General features: G+C 45.3%; 1 protein-coding gene across 2 annotated transcripts in view; it reads left to right on the top strand.

Annotated features, from left to right (window-relative positions):
- The window catches only part of LOC119183840 (uncharacterized), a 61209-nt gene that overhangs the window by 13212 nt on the left and 26565 nt on the right, over positions 1 to 21432 (top strand). The window lies entirely within an intron of this gene.

Here is a 21432-nt window from a genome sequence, read left to right as displayed (position 1 = left end):
AGGATAGCATGGAGGGCGAAAATCTCGTCATTATTCATGTGGGCTCAATGATGTGTTGAAGGGCAAGCTTTTATTTCGCCTGTTCTAAAGCTCCTGCTGCTACAACCGCAAAAAGAATTATGGCATCGTCCACAATAATCTTGGTCCTTCTTAAACAAGTAGTTTAATTAAATTCTAAAATCCCTTCAACTTCCCTTTAACTTGTTAGCGATAAAATATTTATTTAAACCATATACCGTTGGCAGTCCTCAGAGCTCAGCAACTTCAGTGCGTTTTCGTCTTCAGTAGCGAGATGGCGCTTCTTGGGCGCGCGCGCTGAAGTGAAGGAAGATGGAAGAGTGAGTGTGGAGGCCCAGTCAGGGAAGAGCATGGTGGATGCTCTGGCCAAAGCTCAGGAGGTTGTAGAGGATAGCATGGAGGGCGAAAATCTCGTCATTATTCATGTGGGCCCAATGATATGTTGAAGGGCAAGCTTTTATTTCGCCTGTTCTAAAGCTCCTGCTGCTACAACCGCAAAAAGAATTATGGCATCGTCCACAATAATTTTGGTCCTTCTTAAACAAGTAGTTTGATTAAATTCTAAAATCCCTTCAATTTCCCTTTAACTTGTTAGCGATAAAATATTTATATAAACCATATACCGTTGGCAGTCCTCAGAGCTCAGCAACTTCAGTGCGTTTTCGTCTTCAGTAGCGAGATGGCGCTTCTTGGGCGCGCGCGCTGAAGTGAAGGAAGATGGAAGAGTGAGTGTGGAGGCCCAGTCAGGGAAGAGCATGGTGGATGCTCTGGCCAAAGCTCATGAGGTTGTAGAGGATAGCATGGAGGGCGAAAATCTCGTCATTATTCATGTGGGCTCAATGATGTGTTGAAGGGCAAGCTTTTATTTCGCCTGTTCTAAAGCTCCTGCTGCTACAACCGCAAAAAGAATTATGGCATCGTCCACAATAATCTTGGTCCTTCTTAAACAAGTAGTTTAATTAAATTCTAAAATCCCTTCAACTTCCCTTTAACTTGTTAGCGATAAAATATTTATTTAAACCATATACCGTTGGCAGTCCTCAGAGCTCAGCAACTTCAGTGCGTTTTCGTCTTCAGTAGCGAGATGGCGCTTCTTGGGCGCGCGCGCTGAAGTGAAGTAAGATGGAAGAGTGAGTGTGGAGGCCCAGTCAGGGAAGAGCATGGTGGATACTCTGGCCAAAGCTCAGGAGGTTGTAGAGGATAGCATGGAGGGCGAAAATCTCGTCATTATTCATGTGGGCTCAATGATGTGTTGAAGGGCAAGCTTTTATTTCGCCTGTTCTAAAGCTCCTGCTGCTACAACCGCAAAAAGAATTATGGCATCGTCCACAATAATCTTGGTCCTTCTTAAACAAGTAGTTTGATTAAATTCTAAAATCCCTTCAACTTCCCTTTAACTTGTTAGCGATAAAATATTTATTTAAACCATATACCGTTGGCAGTCCTCAGAGCTCAGCAACTTCAGTGCGTTTTCGTCTTCAGTAGCGAGATGGCGCTTCTTGGGCGCGCGCGCTGAAGTGAAGGAAGATGGAAGAGTGAGTGTGGAGGCCCAGTCAGGGAAGAGCATGGTGGATGCTCTGGCCAAAGCTCAGGAGGTTGTAGAGGATAGCATGGAGGGCGAAAATCTCGTCATTATTCATGTGGGCTCAATGATGTGTTGAAGGGCAAGCTTTTATTTCGCCTGTTCTAAAGCTCCTGCTGCTACAACCGCAAAAAGAATTATGGCATCGTCCACAATAATCTTGGTCCTTCTTAAACAAGTAGTTTGATTAAATTCTAAAATCCCTTCAATTTCCCTTTAACTTGTTAGCGATAAAATATTTATATAAACCATATACCGTTGGCAGTCCTCAGAGCTCAGAAACTTCAGTGCGTTTTCGTCTTCAGTAGCGAGATGGCGCTCTTGGGCGCGCGCGCTGAAGTGAAGGAAGATGGAAGAGTGAGTGTGGAGGCCCAGTCAGGGAAGAGCATGGTGGATGCTCTGGCCAAAGCTCAGGAGGTTGTAGAGGATAGCATGGAGGGCGAAAATCTCGTCATTATTCATGTGGGCTCAATGATGTGTTGAAGGGCAAGCTTTTATTTCGCCTGTTCTAAAGCTCCTGCTGCTACAACCGCAAAAAGAATTATGGCATCGTCCACAATAATCTTGGTCCTTCTTAAACAAGTAGTTTGATTAAATTCTAAAATCCCTTCAATTTCCCTTTAACTTGTTAGCGATAAAATATTTATATAAACCATATACCGTTGGCAGTCCTCAGAGCTCAGCAACTTCAGTGCGTTTTCGTCTTCAGTAGCGAGATGGCGCTTCTTGGGCGCGCGCGCTGAAGTGAAGGAAGATGGAAGAGTGAGTGTGGAGGCCCAGTCAGGGAAGAGCATGGTGGATGCTCTGGCCAAAGCTCAGGAGGTTGTAGAGGATAGCATGGAGGGCGAAAATCTCGTCATTATTCATGTGGGCTCAATTATGTGTTGAAGGGCAAGCTTTTATTTCGCCTGTTCTAAAGCTCCTGCTGCTACAACCGCAAAAAGAATTATGGCATCGTCCACAATAATCTTGGTCCTTCTTAAACAAGTAGTTTGATTAAATTCTAAAATCCCTTCAATTTCCCTTTAACTTGTTAGCGATAAAATATTTATATAAACCATATACCGTTGGCAGTCCTCAGAGCTCAGCAACTTCAGTGCGTTTTCGTCTTCAGTAGCGAGATGGCGCTTCTTGGGCGCGCGCGCTGAAGTGAAGGAAGATGGAAGAGTGAGTGTGGAGGCCCAGTCAGGGAAGAGCATGGTGGATGCTCTGGCCAAAGCTCAGGAGGTTGTAGAGGATAGCATGGAGGGCGAAAATCTCGTCATTATTCATGTGGGCTCAATGATGTGTTGAAGGGCAAGCTTTTATTTCGCCTGTTCTAAAGCTCCTGCTGCTACAACCGCAAAAAGAATTATGGCATCGTCCACAATAATCTTGGTCCTTCTTAAACAAGTAGTTTAATTAAATTCTAAAATCCCTTCAACTTCCCTTTAACTTGTTAGCGATAAAATATTTATTTAAACCATATACCGTTGGCAGTCCTCAGAGCTCAGCAACTTCAGTGCGTTTTCGTCTTCAGTAGCGAGATGGCGCTTCTTGGGCGCGCGCGCTGAAGTGAAGGAAGATGGAAGAGTGAGTGTGGAGGCCCAGTCAGGGAAGAGCATGGTGGATGCTCTGGCCAAAGCTCAGGAGGTTGTAGAGGATAGCATGGAGGGCGAAAATCTCGTCATTATTTATGTGGGCTCAATGATGTGTTGAAGGGCAAGCTTTTATTTCGCCTGTTCTAAAGCTCCTGCTGCTACAACCGCAAAAAGAATTATGGCATCGTCCACAATAATTTTGGTCCTTCTTAAACAAGTAGTTTGATTAAATTCTAAAATCCCTTCAATTTCCCTTTAACTTGTTAGCGATAAAATATTTATATAAACCATATACCGTTGGCAGTCCTCAGAGCTCAGCAACTTCAGTGCGTTTTCGTCTTCAGTAGCGAGATGGCGCTTCTTGGGCGCGCGCGCTGAAGTGAAGGAAGATGGAAGAGTGAGTGTGGAGGCCCAGTCAGGGAAGAGCATGGTGGATGCTCTGGCCAAAGCTCATGAGGTTGTAGAGGATAGCATGGAGGGCGAAAATCTCGTCATTATTCATGTGGGCTCAATGATGTGTTGAAGGGCAAGCTTTTATTTCGCCTGTTCTAAAGCTCCTGCTGCTACAACCGCAAAAAGAATTATGGCATCGTCCACAATAATCTTGGTCCTTCTTAAACAAGTAGTTTAATTAAATTCTAAAATCCCTTCAACTTCCCTTTAACTTGTTAGCGATAAAATATTTATTTAAACCATATACCGTTGGCAGTCCTCAGAGCTCAGCAACTTCAGTGCGTTTTCGTCTTCAGTAGCGAGATGGCGCTTCTTGGGCGCGCGCGCTGAAGTGAAGTAAGATGGAAGAGTGAGTGTGGAGGCCCAGTCAGGGAAGAGCATGGTGGATACTCTGGCCAAAGCTCAGGAGGTTGTAGAGGATAGCATGGAGGGCGAAAATCTCGTCATTATTCATGTGGGCTCAATGATGTGTTGAAGGGCAAGCTTTTATTTCGCCTGTTCTAAAGCTCCTGCTGCTACAACCGCAAAAAGAATTATGGCATCGTCCACAATAATCTTGGTCCTTCTTAAACAAGTAGTTTGATTAAATTCTAAAATCCCTTCAACTTCCCTTTAACTTGTTAGCGATAAAATATTTATTTAAACCATATACCGTTGGCAGTCCTCAGAGCTCAGCAACTTCAGTGCGTTTTCGTCTTCAGTAGCGAGATGGCGCTTCTTGGGCGCGCGCGCTGAAGTGAAGGAAGATGGAAGAGTGAGTGTGGAGGCCCAGTCAGGGAAGAGCATGGTGGATGCTCTGGCCAAAGCTCAGGAGGTTGTAGAGGATAGCATGGAGGGCGAAAATCTCGTCATTATTCATGTGGGCTCAATGATGTGTTGAAGGGCAAGCTTTTATTTCGCCTGTTCTAAAGCTCCTGCTGCTACAACCGCAAAAAGAATTATGGTATCGTCCACAATAATCTTGGTCCTTCTTAAACAAGTAGTTTGATTAAATTCTAAAATCCCTTCAATTTCCCTTTAACTTGTTAGCGATAAAATATTTATTTAAACCATATACCGTTGGCAGTCCTCAGAGCTCAGCAACTTCAGTGCGTTTTCGTCTTCAGTAGCGAGATGGCGCTTCTTGGGCGCGCGCGCTGAAGTGAAGGAAGATGGAAGAGTGAGTGTGGAGGCCCAGTCAGGGAAGAGCATGGTGGATGCTCTGGCCAAAGCTCAGGAGGTTGTAGAGGATAGCATGGAGGGCGAAAATCTCGTCATTATTCATGTGGGCTCAATGATGTGTTGAAGGGCAAGCTTTTATTTCGCCTGTTCTAAAGCTCCTGCTGCTACAACCGCAAAAAGAATTATGGCATCGTCCACAATAATCTTGGTCCTTCTTAAACAAGTAGTTTGATTAAATTCTAAAATCCCTTCAATTTCCCTTTAACTTGTTAGCGATAAAATATTTATTTAAACCATATACCGTTGGCAGTCCTCAGAGCTCAGCAACTTCAGTGCGTTTTCGTCTTCAGTAGCGAGATGGCGCTTCTTGGGCGCGCGCGCTGAAGTGAAGGAAGATGGAAGAGTGAGTGTGGAGGCCCAGTCAGGGAAGAGCATGGTGGATGCTCTGGCCAAAGCTCAGGAGGTTGTAGAGGATAGCATGGAGGGCGAAAATCTCGTCATTATTCATGTGGGCTCAATGATGTGTTGAAGGGCAAGCTTTTATTTCGCCTGTTCTAAAGCTCCTGCTGCTACAACCGTAAAAAGAATTATGGCATCGTCCACAATAATCTTGGTCCTTCTTAAACAAGTAGTTTGATTAAATTCTAAAATCCCTTCAATTTCCCTTTAACTTGTTAGCGATAAAATATTTATATAAACCATATACCGTTGGCAGTCCTCAGAGCTCAGCAACTTCAGTGCGTTTTCGTCTTCAGTAGCGAGATGGCGCTTCTTGGGCGCGCGCGCTGAAGTGAAGGAAGATGGAAGAGTGAGTGTGGAGGCCCAGTCAGGGAAGAGCATGGTGGATGCTCTGGCCAAAGCTCAGGAGGTTGTAGAGGATAGCATGGAGGGCGAAAATCTCGTCATTATTCATGTGGGCTCAATGATGTGTTGAAGGGCAAGCTTTTATTTCGCCTGTTCTAAAGCTCCTGCTGCTACAACCGCAAAAAGAATTATGGCATCGTCCACAATAATCTTGGTCCTTCTTAAACAAGTAGTTTGATTAAATTCTAAAATCCCTTCAACTTCCCTTTAACTTGTTAGCGATAAAATATTTATATAAACCATATACCGTTGGCAGTCCTCAGAGCTCAGCAACTTCAGTGCGTTTTCGTCTTCAGTAGCGAGATGGCGCTTCTTGGGCGCGCGCGCTGAAGTGAAGGAAGATGGAAGAGTGAGTGTGGAGGCCCAGTCAGGGAAGAGCATGGTGGATGCTCTGGCCAAAGCTCAGGAGGTTGTAGAGGATAGCATGGAGGGCGAAAATCTCGTCATTATTCATGTGGGCTCAATGATGTGTTGAAGGGCAAGCTTTTATTTCGCCTGTTCTAAAGCTCCTGCTGCTACAACCGCAAAAAGAATTATGGCATCGTCCACAATAATCTTGGTCCTTCTTAAACAAGTAGTTTGATTAAATTCTAAAATCCCTTCAATTTCCCTTTAACTTGTTAGCGATAAAATATTTATATAAACCATATACCGTTGGCAGTCCTCAGAGCTCAGCAACTTCAGTGCGTTTTCGTCTTCAGTAGCGAGATGGCGCTTCTTGGGCGCGCGCGCTGAAGTGAAGGAAGATGGAAGAGTGAGTGTGGAGGCCCAGTCAGGGAAGAGCATGGTGGATGCTCTGGCCAAAGCTCAGGAGGTTGTAGAGGATAGCATGGAGGGCGAAAATCTCGTCATTATTCATGTGGGCTCAATGATGTGTTGAAGGGCAAGCTTTTATTTCGCCTGTTCTAAAGCTCCTGCTGCTACAACCGCAAAAAGAATTATGGCATCGTCCACAATAATCTTGGTCCTTCTTAAACAAGTAGTTTGATTAAATTCTAAAATCCCTTCAATTTCCCTTTAACTTGTTAGCGATAAAATATTTATTTAAACCATATACCGTTGGCAGTCCTCAGAGCTCAGCAACTTCAGTGCGTTTTCGTCTTCAGTAGCGAGATGGCGCTTCTTGGGCGCGCGCGCTGAAGTGAAGGAAGATGGAAGAGTGAGTGTGGAGGCCCAGTCAGGGAAGAGCATGGTGGATGCTCTGGCCAAAGCTCAGGAGGTTGTAGAGGATAGCATGGAGGGCGAAAATCTCGTCATTATTCATGTGGGCTCAATGATGTGTTGAAGGGCAAGCTTTTATTTCGCCTGTTCTAAAGCTCCTGCTGCTACAACCGCAAAAAGAATTATGGCATCGTCCACAATAATTTTGGTCCTTCTTAAACAAGTAGTTTGATTAAATTCTAAAATCCCTTCAATTTCCCTTTAACTTGTTAGCGATAAAATATTTATATAAACCATATACCGTTGGCAGTCCTCAGAGCTCAGCAACTTCAGTGCGTTTTCGTCTTCAGTAGCGAGATGGCGCTTCTTGGGCGCGCGCGCTGAAGTGAAGGAAGATGGAAGAGTGAGTGTGGAGGTGGAGGCCCAGTCAGGGAAGAGCATGGTGGATGCTCTGGCCAAAGCTCATGAGGTTGTAGAGGATAGCATGGAGGGCGAAAATCTCGTCATTATTCATGTGGGCTCAATGATGTGTTGAAGGGCAAGCTTTTATTTCGCCTGTTCTAAAGCTCCTGCTGCTACAACCGCAAAAAGAATTATGGCATCGTCCACAATAATCTTGGTCCTTCTTAAACAAGTAGTTTAATTAAATTCTAAAATCCCTTCAACTTCCCTTTAACTTGTTAGCGATAAAATATTTATTTAAACCATATACCGTTGGCAGTCCTCAGAGCTCAGCAACTTCAGTGCGTTTTCGTCTTCAGTAGCGAGATGGCGCTTCTTGGGCGCGCGCGCTGAAGTGAAGGAAGATGGAAGAGTGAGTGTGGAGGCCCAGTCAGGGAAGAGCATGGTGGATGCTCTGGCCAAAGCTCAGGAGGTTGTAGAGGATAGCATGGAGGGCGAAAATCTCGTCATTATTCATGTGGGCTCAATGATGTGTTGAAGGGCAAGCTTTTATTTCGCCTGTTCTAAAGCTCCTGCTGCTACAACCGCAAAAAGAATTATGGCATCGTCCACAATAATCTTGGTCCTTCTTAAACAAGTAGTTTGATTAAATTCTAAAATCCCTTCAATTTCCCTTTAACTTGTTAGCGATAAAATATTTATATAAACCATATACCGTTGGCAGTCCTCAGAGCTCAGCAACTTCAGTGCGTTTTCGTCTTCAGTAGCGAGATGGCGCTTCTTGGGCGCGCGCGCTGAAGTGAAGGAAGATGGAAGAGTGAGTGTGGAGGCCCAGTCAGGGAAGAGCATGGTGGATGCTCTGGCCAAAGCTCAGGAGGTTGTAGAGGATAGCATGGAGGGCGAAAATCTCGTCATTATTCATGTGGGCTCAATGATGTGTTGAAGGGCAAGCTTTTATTTCGCCTGTTCTAAAGCTCCTGCTGCTACAACCGCAAAAAGAATTATGGCATCGTCCACAATAATCTTGGTCCTTCTTAAACAAGTAGTTTGATTAAATTCTAAAATCCCTTCAATTTCCCTTTAACTTGTTAGCGATAAAATATCTATATAAACCATATACCGTTGGCAGTCCTCAGAGCTCAGCAACTTCAGTGCGTTTTCGTCTTCAGTAGCGAGATGGCGCTTCTTGGGCGCGCGCGCTGAAGTGAAGGAAGATGGAAGAGTGAGTGTGGAGGGCCAGTCAGGGAAGAGCATGGTGGATGCTCTGGCCAAAGCTCAGGAGGTTGTAGAGGATAGCATGGAGGGCGAAAATCTCGTCATTATTCATGTGGGCTCAATGATGTGTTGAAGGGCAAGCTTTTATTTCGCCTGTTCTAAAGCTCCTGCTGCTACAACCGCAAAAAGAATTATGGCATCGTCCACAATAATCTTGGTCCTTCTTAAACAAGTAGTTTGATTAAATTCTAAAATCCCTTCAATTTCCCTTTAACTTGTTAGCGATAAAATATTTATATAAACCATATACCGTTGGCAGTCCTCAGAGCTCAGCAACTTCAGTGCGTTTTCGTCTTCAGTAGCGAGATGGCGCTTCTTGGGCGCGCGCGCTGAAGTGAAGGAAGATGGAAGAGTGAGTGTGGAGGCCCAGTCAGGGAAGAGCATGGTGGATGCACTGGCCAAAGCTCAGGAGGTTGTAGAGGATAGCATGGAGGGCGAAAATCTCGTCATTATTCATGTGGGCTCAATGATGTGTTGAAGGGCAAGCTTTTATTTCGCCTGTTTTAAAGATCCTGCTGCTACAACCGCAAAAAGAATTATGGCATCGTCCACAATAATCTTGGTCCTTCTTAAACAAGTAGTTTGATTAAATTCTAAAATCCCTTCAATTTCCCTTTAACTTGTTAGCGATAAAATATTTATATAAACCATATACCGTTGGCAGTCCTCAGAGCTCAGCAACTTCAGTGCGTTTTCGTCTTCAGTAGCGAGATGGCGCTTCTTGGGCGCGCGCGCTGAAGTGAAGGAAGATGGAAGAGTGAGTGTGGAGGCCCAGTCAGGGAAGAGCATGGTGGATGCTCTGGCCAAAGCCCAGGAGGTTGTAGAGGATAGCATGGAGGGCGAAAATCTCGTCATTATTCATGTGGGCTCAATGATGTGTTGAAGGGCAAGCTTTTATTTCGCCTGTTCTAAAGCTCTTGCTGCTACAACCGCAAAAAGAATTATGGCATCGTCCACAATAATCTTGGTCCTTCTTAAACAAGTAGTTTGATTAAATTCTAAAATCCCTTCAACTTCCCTTTAACTTGTTAGCGATAAAATATTTATTTAAACCATATACCGTTGGCAGTCCTCAGAGCTCAGCAACTTCAGTGCGTTTTCGTCTTCAGTAGCGAGATGGCGCTTCTTGGGCGCGCGCGCTGAAGTGAAGGAAGATGGAAGAGTGAGTGTGGAGGCCCAGTCAGGGAAGAGCATGGTGGATGCTCTGGCCAAAGCCCAGGAGGTTGTAGAGGATAGCATGGAGGGCGAAAATCTCGTCATTATTCATGTGGGCTCAATGATGTGTTGAAGGGCAAGGATCAGAACCTTCAGAGACAGTTAGAGGATGGAAAGCGTAAGCTCCGAGAAGCCTCTGGGAGTGTGCATATGCACAGTCCCAGAGGTCTGGGGGCAGTCTGGTGGAATTGAAAGGAGGGTAGTGGAGGCCAACTGTGTGATCAAGGGTATGAGCTGGCAACTCGGATACAGCGCAATGGAAGTGAACCATGACTTGTACGAGCCTGGAGCTCGCCCCTTTGCACAGGATAGCATTCACTACAGTGGTGCGACGGGCAGGAGGGTCGGTAATAGGATGGGTCGCCAAGCCACAGCTTTTTTTAGGGGAACCCGCCCTGAGGCCAACAGTGTAGCCAAAGATGGTTCTAAAGGGGCACAAATATTCAAGCCACATGGAGTCCGTGGGAGAAAAAATCGACGTAAGCACAAGGGCAGAGCTGAGTCAGACGTAGGCTATATTAACATGCAGGGTGGCAGGAATAGGTTAAAGTGGGAAGAGATAGAAGAACAGCTGAGGCAGGACGAGCTAATGGTATATGGAGTTCTGGAGAAACATCTTCGGGACATGGAGCAACCACATTGCAATCCGGACTACGTATGGGAATATTGCACTAGAACAGAAGGCAGCAGAAAGGGGGGTGGTATTGGGGCATTCATTCATAAAAGTACAGACTGGCAAAGGGTCAAGCAAGAGTGCAAGGAACATTTATGGCTAAAAGGGAAAGTGGCAGGTCAAATGACACTCCTTGGTTTCGTGTACTTGTGGACGGGAGCAAAGGCCAGAGAGGATAACCAGGCAATGGTGGAGTGTATATCAAAGGACATTAAGAAATTAGTAGGAGAATGCGAGATAATTATACTAGGATATATGAATGTGCACATAGAAGATATAGATGGGTATACTGACCCAACAGGCAAAATGATCATATATATATGTGTGTGAAAGGCATGCTTTGATCATTTGGAACAGTACTGAGAAGTGTGAAGGGCAAATAACATGGGAGGTAGGAAGGCTGCAGTCGACGATAGATTGTGCACTGATGTCACATAAGATGTATGATGGGCTCAGACGAATGCACATAGATCAATGTGATCAAGTCTGAGTAGTGATCACAAACGTATCAAGCTAAGTTTTGGAAGAGCAGTGAAAGTGGGAAGGAGACAAGATGAGCAACTACAGGAAAATTTTTGTTCAGTAAGGCAAATAGAAATAGCTACTAAACAAATTGAGAAAGTAATCACTGAGGATAATAAAATAGTGTGGACATACACGAATCTAGTTAGACTGAGCTAGATCTTGCTAAGGCACGTGACAAGTCATCCCGGAAAAGAAGACAAAAACTTGAGAGTTGGTGGGACGAGGAAGTTAAGAGAGCCATAGAGAATCGTCAGGAAGCCTCTAGGGAACACAGACATGCTAAGCAGCGAGGTGAACTGACAGATGATGTTGAAAGAAAATGGGACATCTTTCTAAGCTGTAGAAGGGAAGCATCCCTTTTGATCAATGAAAAAATTAGAAGAAAGGGGGCTCAGTGGCTGGCAGAAGTACATACAATGGATAGAAAGGCAGCTGCGAAATTTTGGAACCATCTAAACTCCCTAAGAAATGAGACAAGCCTAGAGCAGAGGTTTATAACTACAGCTCAAGGTGCTGGGCTAAAAGGGGACGCCGCTATTGAATATATAAGAACAAGGGTGACAGAAAAATTTCAACAAAGGGTCCTATGTACCACAATAGACAAGGATGTATCAAGGGGCGCAATGGCTCCATTTTCACAACGAAAGTGGGAAAGGACTACATCAAAGTAGTACATCAACAGGCCCTGCCGGCATCCCAATTACGCTGATAAAGGAATTAGGTCCCAAGTCTAAGGAGACCTTGAGAGAGGCAGTGAGCAAAACAATAATCGATGGTGAAGTCCCCGATGGATGGAAACTTCGCAGGATGATCATGATCTATAAAGGAAAGGGGGACAAAGCTGACATAAGCAACTACCGTCTTATAACAGTGACATCAGTGGTCTACAGGCTGTCGATACAGATTATAAAGAAAAAACTGCAGGCATGGATAGAGTATGAGGGGGTGCTGGGTGAACTGCAGAATGGGTTTCGAGAACAAATTTGTTGGAAGACAATCTGTCCTCACTGACGCAGTGCATCGAAATAGCAGAAAAGGAACACAGGCTCCTTTGGCTGGCATTTTTGGATATAAAGGAAGCGTACGATAGCGTGGTTCAAGAGGACAGGTAAGGAATACTGGACACACTAGGTGTTGAAAGATGGATTCACTAAACTTTAAAGGATATCTATAAAAGTAAAAGGTAGTTATTAAGTGAAAAAAAAAACAGGTATCCAAGCCCACAGAGGTAAAACGGGGGCTTAGGCAGGGGTGTCCTCTGTCACTCTTGTTATTCATGATGTACCTACAAGGATTAGAGGGCAAATTAGAGGGAAGTGGACTTGGCTGCAGCCTCTCTTTCGTCAAGGAAAAATAATTGAACAGGCACTACTAGCATTGATGTACGCAGATGATATAGTGCTAATGGCTGACAACAAGGAAGATTTGCAAAGATTGATGGACATCTGCAGTAATGAGGGGGATAGGTTAGATTTCAGATTCAGTAAGGAAAATCGGCAGTCATGATTTTTAATGACAATGAAGGTAGTGAGCTTAAAATACAGGAGGTCACGCTAGAGATAACAGATAAATACAAATATCTAGGTGTATGGATAAGCAATGGGGCCGAGTACCTAAGGAAACACGAAACATACGTGACGACTAAAGGTAACAGGAATGCAGCGGTAATGAAAAACAGGGCACTGTGGAATTACAATAGGTATTATATTGTGAGAGGAATATGGAAAGGGGTAATGGTTCCTGGTCTGACGTTCGGAAATCCGATCTTGTGCATGAGATCAGAAGTTCAAGCAAGATTAGAAAGTAAGCAACGTGGAATCGGTAGGCTTGCTTTAGGAGCTCACAGGAATACACCAAATCAGGGAGTACGAGTTGATATGAGATGGACATCACTTGAGGGCATGCAGGGAAGCTAGCAGTAAAATAAAATTTGAGAAGCGATTGAGAGAAATAGGGGAGGAGCGTGTGGCTAGGAAGGTTTTCGGCTACTTGTACATGAAGAATGTCGATGAAAAATGGAGGAAGCGAACCAGGAAATTGACGGGTAAATATTTAGAAAACAGTAGGTGGCCAAACCAAAAATAACTATCGGTTAAGAAGAAGGTGAAGGAAACGGAGACTGACATGTGGAAAATCGGCATGATTAAGAAGCCCGCACAAAAGATCTATCGAAATTTTAAGCAGGAAATCACCAAGGAAAGGATTTATGATAATACTCTGGGTAGTTCTCTACTGTTTGAGGCCAGGACGGGAGTATTCCGAACCAATACATACCTGGCCGAATTCGAAGGGGTATACATAGTATGCAGTGCATGCGGAGAGGAGGAGGAAACTGCCGAACACTTTATAATGTTCTGTAAAGGGCTTTACTCTATAGTTCAGGATGATGGCGCAGAGTTTTTCAAAGCACTGGGGTTTAGGGACAGGGAGGGCAAAATAGACTTTAAGCGGGTATAATTAACCAGAAGGAGGTTATCTGATTGGTGGCTAAAGTCAAGGCACGAGAGAAAATTAAACCCTTTACTGCAAAGTACCAGTCGTCAACTTCACTATTTGAAGGGAAAAAAAGATACATCTACTTTTTGGTTCACTTAAGTATCGCGGCTGGGTGGCGTTAGCCGCCGCCCGATCTAAAGGGTACAGCCACATCAATCCATCCATTCAATCTATCGCTCTAAAGGTCGAAGGTCCGCGCCACCCGACGTGAGGCGTTGTTACGAGGCGTGACGCCAGCACGGTCCCGAAGGCGCCACTGCTACGAAACTCGCCGCTGCCAAGGTCACTGGCCGGGCTGCCAAGGTTACCAGCCGTTTGGTAGTGTGTGTTTCTCAGCTCGCTACTGCTTCTGCGCAGAGCCGATAAACTAGCGGACAAGACGAGGGAGAGTTAAGACAAGATTTATGTACAGCATAAAAATAGAGGCGTTACATATTCGGCACTGGGGCGACAGCTTAAGGACTCAAAGAGCCGAGATGTCTTCTCTCTGACGCATAGGTCGGCTGCTTGGCGAAGCGCCACATGGTTCTTATAGGCCCCAGGTGATATCAACGTCCAATCAGAACTGCCGCCGGGTTGCGTCAGAATCCTCCAATGGAGACCCGCCGCTGGGTTGCGTCGTGATCCTCAAATCCGGAGCCGCTGCGCTGGATTGCACCCATGGAGGAAGGAATAAACTGAGGAGTGGCCGTTACGTCATATTTTGTGAAGCCGGAAGTAGGGAAGAGTAGGATCACTCCTCCTCGCACTTGTGGGCACGGTACGGCGGCTCGCGCATGCGCAACGGGTGCCAGCGATAGGGGGTGCCGGCGTGCCCGGCGGCTTGCCTTTGTATACTCGCTGCCCGTTGTCTCCTTCTTGCTGGCGCACGAGATGCCGGCGTGCCCACATTGCTTACTACCCCCTGCAAAAGCATGTGGCTTCCGCCACACTTTTCGCTCTGCAGCGCGCATTGCGAGGGCCTCTCCTCAGGTTTCCTTGCTCCATGGTTGCACCCAAGGACGAGTGATGTTGCCACGCATTGCGTAAGACTCGCGAGACTGCATGGCGCCGCTTGCATCATCGGGCTGCTATCGGGCCCCTGGGTTGAGGGAGCTCACCGTGCGAACACACTGGCGGGAAGCACGCCGCGGCGGCGTCCCGCTTGTCGGTGCCTCCGCTCGGCAGCCAGCGGCACGCTGTCCACATTGGCGGCGCCGCGGGAAAAGCGAGACAAGAATGGACATGTCAAGACGCGCGCACCCACCTGCTAGCTGCTGGCTCGCGGTCAGGTTAGGTGACGCCGTTGAGATTATGGCGTCAGGCGGGCTCGATCGCGAGCCTTGACGCAGATTGCCTTTGCAGAGGCAATGACATTCGGTGTGGACTCCCAGGCGTAACAGCGTGCTCGCCTCCACAAGGCGTGGTCAACGTCCGTATAGATGTTCTCCGGTGTGGCCGCTCACTTGCGCGCGCACTTAACTCGGGGTTCGGGCGTTTCGTACCTCATGTGCTTCCACCGCAAGTTTTCTTTGAGGCTATACAGTTAACAGGTTAGTAAGCACTATGCGCACTGCCTGCACATGTGAGCCTCGACTTCGTGATATCAAGCTAAGAAGCAGAAGCAACGACACATTAGCGCAAGAGCTATTGGAGTCATTCCACGTTAAGAAGAGGGGCACGGGTTGTTCACTTTACCGATTTTGATACACGCCTGCGCAGTGAATTGTAATCTGGCAACCTGTTTTTTCGAATAAAAGTTTAGCGCCCGATCTTTCTACTCCCTCCTACTCCTTCTTTTATCTGATGTGTGTTTTCCAAGTTTGCGTTACCCTATTAGGCGGCCTTTGTTGAGACACCTGAAAACGTGAACAGATCTGAAGGTGCATGTGCTCCCGAGAGTGTATTGCAACGGAATACGGTACGTCGGTCAAAAGAAGCGTCATCTTGAGGAAATGGCGTTACAAACTCCCTGGTGCTTCACCACTGAGAAAGACCCGAAACGTCGAAATTTCTTAGTTAGTTAGTTAGTTGGTGTCCCTTTTCACGTGTTATTTTCCTCCCAATCAATCTACAGTCGAATGTTGACCTTTAAATGTCCCCTCTCGTGGTTTGTGCTGATACGCACTTTGAAGAAGCATTGGCAAAAACATTTTGCATTTAGTTTTTTTTTCTGTTACAATAAGCATTTAGTTTTTTTTTCTGTTACGACCTACTTATTACGACTGGAAAGCTCGTTTGCTAGAGTGCGCGAAGGTTATTTAATTGGAGATAGTTTTATAACGCACAGTCCCAGTTTCTGCGCCACAGAGGGCCGAGTGAATAGTGGTCTTCGCGTAGTATTCACGTGACGTCATCCGCAAAGGGCGCTAGCGCGGCAGTCGCCATATTTGTGGTCTGACACACCAAAGTAATCGCCTTAATCAAAGTTCTCGGCAGCACGTGTTATGTTGATAATTTTAAAAGAAAACAGGCGATCGAGGCGCAGCGCTGTCAAATACCAGGCTAGAGTGACCTAGAATCTAGGTGACTCTAACCAGGCTGTTTTCGTACGCCGGATCACTGACGAACCACGGGCACAGTCAACCACGAATATTGGATGGATGGATGGATGGATGGATGGATGGATGGATGGATGGATGGATGGATGGATGGATGGATGGATGGATGGATGGATGGATGGATTGATGTGGCTGTACCCTTTAGATCGGGCGGCGGCTAACGACACCTAGCCGCGATACTTAGTGAACCAAAAAGTAGATGTATCTTTTTTTTTTCTTTTAAATAGTGAAGTTAAGGACTGGTACTTTGCAGTGAATGGTTTAATTTTCTCTCGTGCCTTGACTTTAGCCACCAAACAGATAACCTCCTTCTAGTTAATTCTACCCGCTTAAAGTCTATTTTGCCCTCCCTGTCTCTAAACCCCAGTGCTTTGAAAAACTCTGCGCCATCATCAACTATATGGTCAAGCCCTTTACAGAACATCATCAAGCGTTCGGCAGTTTTCTTTTCGTTTCCACACGCACTGCATACCGTGTCTACTCCTTCGTATTTGGCCCGATATGTCTTGGTTCGCAGTACTCCCGTCCTTGCCTCAAACAGTAGAGAACTACCCCGAGTATTATCATAGATCCTTTCCTTGGCAATGTGCTGCTTAAAAGTTCGATAGATCTCTAGTGCATACTTCTTAATCGTGCCCATTCTCCACATATATCGGTCTCCGTTTCGTTCACCTTCTTTTTAACCGATAGTTATTTTTCGTTTGGCCCCCTGCTCATTTCTAAGTATTTACCCGTCAATTTTCTGGTTCGCATCCTCCAATTTGTACCGACATTCCTCATGTACAAGTAGCTGCAAAACTTCCTAGCTAAACGCCCCTTTCACATTTCTCTCAATTGCTTCTCAAATTTTATCTTGCTGCTAGCTTCCCTGCCCTCGAATGATGTCCATCCCACATCACCTTGTTCTCCCTGATTTGGTGTATTCCCGTAAGCTCCTAAAGCAAGCCTACCTATTCCTCGTTGCTTAATTTATAACCTTGCTTGAATCCCTGACGTGATGCACAAGACCGCATTGCCGAACGTCAGACCAGGAACCATTACCCCTTTCCATATTCCTCTCACAACATCATACCTATGGTAATTCCACAGTGCCCTGTTTTTCATTACCGCTGCATTCCTGTTACCTTTAGTCGTCACGTATGTTTCGTGTTTCCTTAGGTACTCGGCCCCATTGCTTATCCATACACCTAGATATTTGTATTTATCTGTTATCTCTAGCGTGACCTCCTGTATTCTAAGCTCACTACCTTCATTGTCATTAAAAATCATGACTGCCGATTTTCCTTACTGAATCTGAAATCTAACCTATCTCCCGCATTACCGCAGATGCCCATCAATCTCTGCAAATCTTCCTTGTTGTCGGCCATTAGCACTATATCATCTGCGTACATCAATGCTAGTAGTGCCTGTTCAATGAGTTTTCCTTGTTTGACGAAAGAGAGGCTGCAGCCAAGACAACTTCCCTCTAATTTGGCCTGTAATCTTTGTTGGTACATCATGAATGACAACGGTGACAGAGGACACGCCTGCCTATACCCCCGTTTTACCTCTGCAGGCTTGAATACCTGTTTTCCCCACTTTATAACTACCTTGTTACCTTTATAGATATCCTTTAAAAGATTAGTGGCTACATCTTCCACGCCTAGTGTGTCCAGTATTTCCCACAAAACTTCTTGAGCCACGCTATCATACGCTCCCTTGATATCCAAAAATGCTAGCCACAGGGGCCTGTTTCCTTTCCTGCTATTTCGATGCATGCACTGTGTCAATGAGAACCGATTGTCTTACAGCAAATTTGTTTTCAAAACCCATTCTGCAGTTCACCCAGAACCCCCTCATCCTCTATCCATGCTTGCAGCATTTACTTTATCATCTGCATAACCAGCCTGTAAACCACTGATGTCACTGTTATAGGACGATAGTTGTTTACGTCAGCTTTGTCCCTTTTTCCTTTGTAGGTCATGCTCATTTTGCTAAGTTTCTATCTATTAGGGACTTCACCATCGATTATTTTTTTGCTCACTGCCTCTCTCAAGGGCTCCTTAGACTTGGGACCCAATTCCTTTATCAGCTTAATTGGGATGCCGGCAGGGCCTGTTGATGTACTACTTTGATGTAGTCCTTTCCTACTCTCGTTGTGAAAATGAAGCCATTGTGCCACTTGATCCATCCCTGTCTATTGTGGTACATAAGGCCCTTTGTTGAAATCTTTCGTCACCCTTTTTCTTATATATTCAATAGCGGCGTCTCCTTTTAGCCTAGCACCTTGAGCTGTAGTTATAAACCTCTACTCTAGGCTTGTCTCATTTCTTAGGGAGTTTAGATGGTTCGAAAATTTCGCAGCTGCCTTTCTATTCTTTTTATGTACTTCTACCAGCCACTGAGCCCCCTTTCTTCTGTTTTTTTTTTCATTGATCAGAAGGGATGCTTCCCTTCTACAGCTTAGAAAGATGTCCCATTTTCTTTCAACATCATCTGTCGGTTCACCCCGTTGCTTAGCATGTCTGTGTTCCCTAGAGGCTTCCTAAAGTTTTGCTATGGCTCTCTTAACTTCCTCATCCCACCAACTCTTGGGTTTGTGTTTTCTTTTCCGGGGTGACTTGTCACGTGCCTTAGCAAGCTCTAGCTCAAACATTCGAATTAAATTCGTGTATGTCCACACTGTTTTGTTATCCTCAGTGATTACTTTCTCAATTTGTTTAGTAGCTATTTCTGTTTGCCTTTCTGAATAAAAATTTTGCTGTAGTTGCTCATCTTGCCTCCTTCCTTTTTTACTGCTCTTCCAAAATGTAGCTTGATACTTTTGTGATCACTACTCAGACTTCTGGAGCCACATTGATCTATGTGCCTTCCTCTGATTCCTCTGAGCCCACCATACATCCTATGTGACATCAGTGCATAATCTATCGTCGACTGCAGCCTTCCTACCTCCCATGTTATTTGCCCTTCATACTTCTCAGTACTGTTGCAAATGATCAAATCAAGCCTTTCACACATTGATCATTTTGCCTGTTGGGTCAGTATACCCATCTATATCTTCTATGTGCGAATTCATACTTCCTAGTTTATTTATCTCGCACTCTCCTCCTAATTCCTCCGTGCCCTTTGTTATACACTCCACGATTGCCATGTTTTCCTCTCTGGCCTTTGATCCCGTCCACAAGTACACCAAACCAAGGAGTGTCATCTGCCCAGCTATTTTGATTTTTTATTTCATTCACTTCATTTATGACATCCTTAAAGGCCCGAGGGGATTACATAAGGGGGGGGGGCAACAAATACGCTGTGAGGGTGTACAATTCAATGTGAACCAATTAATATAAACAATACAGTTCTAAATACGCATATGGCAGTTTGGTCAAGAGTGACAACAAAAACTAATCAAACAATAAACAAAAAAAAACGTTTGACTGGGAATTAGAGTACAAACAACATGGCAAAAATTATGCATACAGTACACTGGTAGCATATATCTACAGCCTCGGGTTATTGGGTGGAATCAAAGTGGGATTCCAATTTTGCGCGGAATGATGTGCGGTCAGGTGTGGCAACTATGGAGTCGGGGAGGCGATTCCAAAGTGTAATTGCTTGGGGGGGGGGGGAGGAGTCGTTCATTGCAGATGTACGGCCGTTTATTGGCGCAATGGGGATAAAATGGTTAATGCAAGAAGTTCTGTTAGGGGGTTGTTAAAGTTCGTGTCTTGATTTCGGGCGGAAAAAGAAACTGTGCAGGAGGCATAGGCGTGAGATCAGGCGGCGTGACGCGAGAGATGGTAGTTGGATTGATTGTTCTAGGGTGGTGACGCTGATTTCTTTGGAGAACTCTGAGGTTATAAAGCGGGCAACGCGGTTTTCGACTGATTCCAGTTCGTTAGCGAGATATGCCTGGGATGGATTCCAAATGGACGATGCATACTCGAGCTTTGGGCGTACGTTTGTTAAGTATGCTAGTTTTTAAATGCGAAGCATTTCTTAGCGAACTTCGGTGATCTATCTATCTATCTATCTATCTATCTATCTATCTATCTATCTATCTATCTATCTATCTATCTATCTATCTATCTATCTATCTATCTATCTATCTATCTATCTATCTATCTATCTATCTATCTATCTATCTATCTATCTATCTATCTGTCTGTCTGTCTGTCTGTCTGTCTGTCTGTCTGTCTGTCTGTCTGTCTGTCTGTCTGTCTGTCTGTCTGTCTGTCTGTCTGTCTGTCTGTCTGTCTGTCTGTCTGTCTGTCTGTCTATCTATCTATCTATCTATCTATCTATCTATCTATCTATCTATCTATCTATCTATCTATCTATCTATCTATCTATCTATCTATCTATCTATCTATCTATCTATCTATCTATCTATCTATCTATCTATCTATCTATCTATCTATCCGCCTACGACTTTTAGCTCTCCTGGACGTTTCAATAATGGTATCGATACGAAACTTGGTATGGCATAACATGACTGTATGAAGAACTTATTTGACTACTCAACATGAAAATCATGAAATGTGTGTCATGAATGTCATGATTTACATTTCATGATCCTGCAGCTCTTGCGGTGGTTTCGTTCACAAGGCATGTTGCAAAACTGGTATGGTATGCCATAATTACATGGCGAACGCAAGCGACAGACCCTAATATGAATATCATGACATGCGCGTCATGTAAGAACATGACTACATGCCACGCTCATGATGCGCTGGCGGCCGCTTCGCTAGCTTCACTTATACCAAATTTGGTATTTTGGGACGTGAATGACTGACGAAGGTATGATACTGGTGCGAACATGATAAACATGAGATGCGTGTCATGTAACAACATGACTACATGCTACGCTCAGGAAGCGCTCGCGGCCGTTTCGCTAGCTTCACATGTATTAAACTCGGTATTATGTGACGCGAGCGGACGACATAGGTCAATGACACATCCAAACGTGATAATCTCGACATGCGTGCCATGTAACAACATGACTACATGCCACACTGATGATGCGTTAGCGGCCGTTTCGCTAGCTTCACATATGCCAAATTTGGTACTACGCGATGCCAATGAATGACGAAGGTATGTGACTGGTGCAAACATAATAGTCATGACATGCGTGTCATGTGAAAGCAAGACTACTTGCCACAGTCAAGGCGCCAATACATTTCGACATGACGTGGTGCGCGTGCTCGCCGGCGTTCATGTCGTCGCGTCACGCCAATGTTGCCACGCCAGGTGCCTGTCCTGCCATTTACTCGCAGGCTTGTGCCGCGCTGGGTCGCTTTGACGCATGCGCGTTTCAGCGCCTCTGGCGTTCCTCCGTCACGTAAAGGGGGAGACGCAGTGTTGTCTGGGTAACGCATCGGCGCGAAATGCAGCATGTCGCGTATGGAACGCATTTATTCTTCATCGTCATCAGCATCAGCGTTGTCATCATCAGTGGCGGCTTTATGGAGGCGGAAATGTAGGCCCGTGTGCTCGGATTTGGGCGCACGTTAA

Source organism: Rhipicephalus microplus, chromosome 3 (assembly GCF_043290135.1).
Source record: "Rhipicephalus microplus isolate Deutch F79 chromosome 3, USDA_Rmic, whole genome shotgun sequence".
NCBI lineage: Eukaryota > Metazoa > Arthropoda > Arachnida > Ixodida > Ixodidae > Rhipicephalus > Rhipicephalus microplus.
Note: the sequence above shows the minus strand (reverse complement) of the source record. Positions and strands in the feature narration are given on the sequence as shown.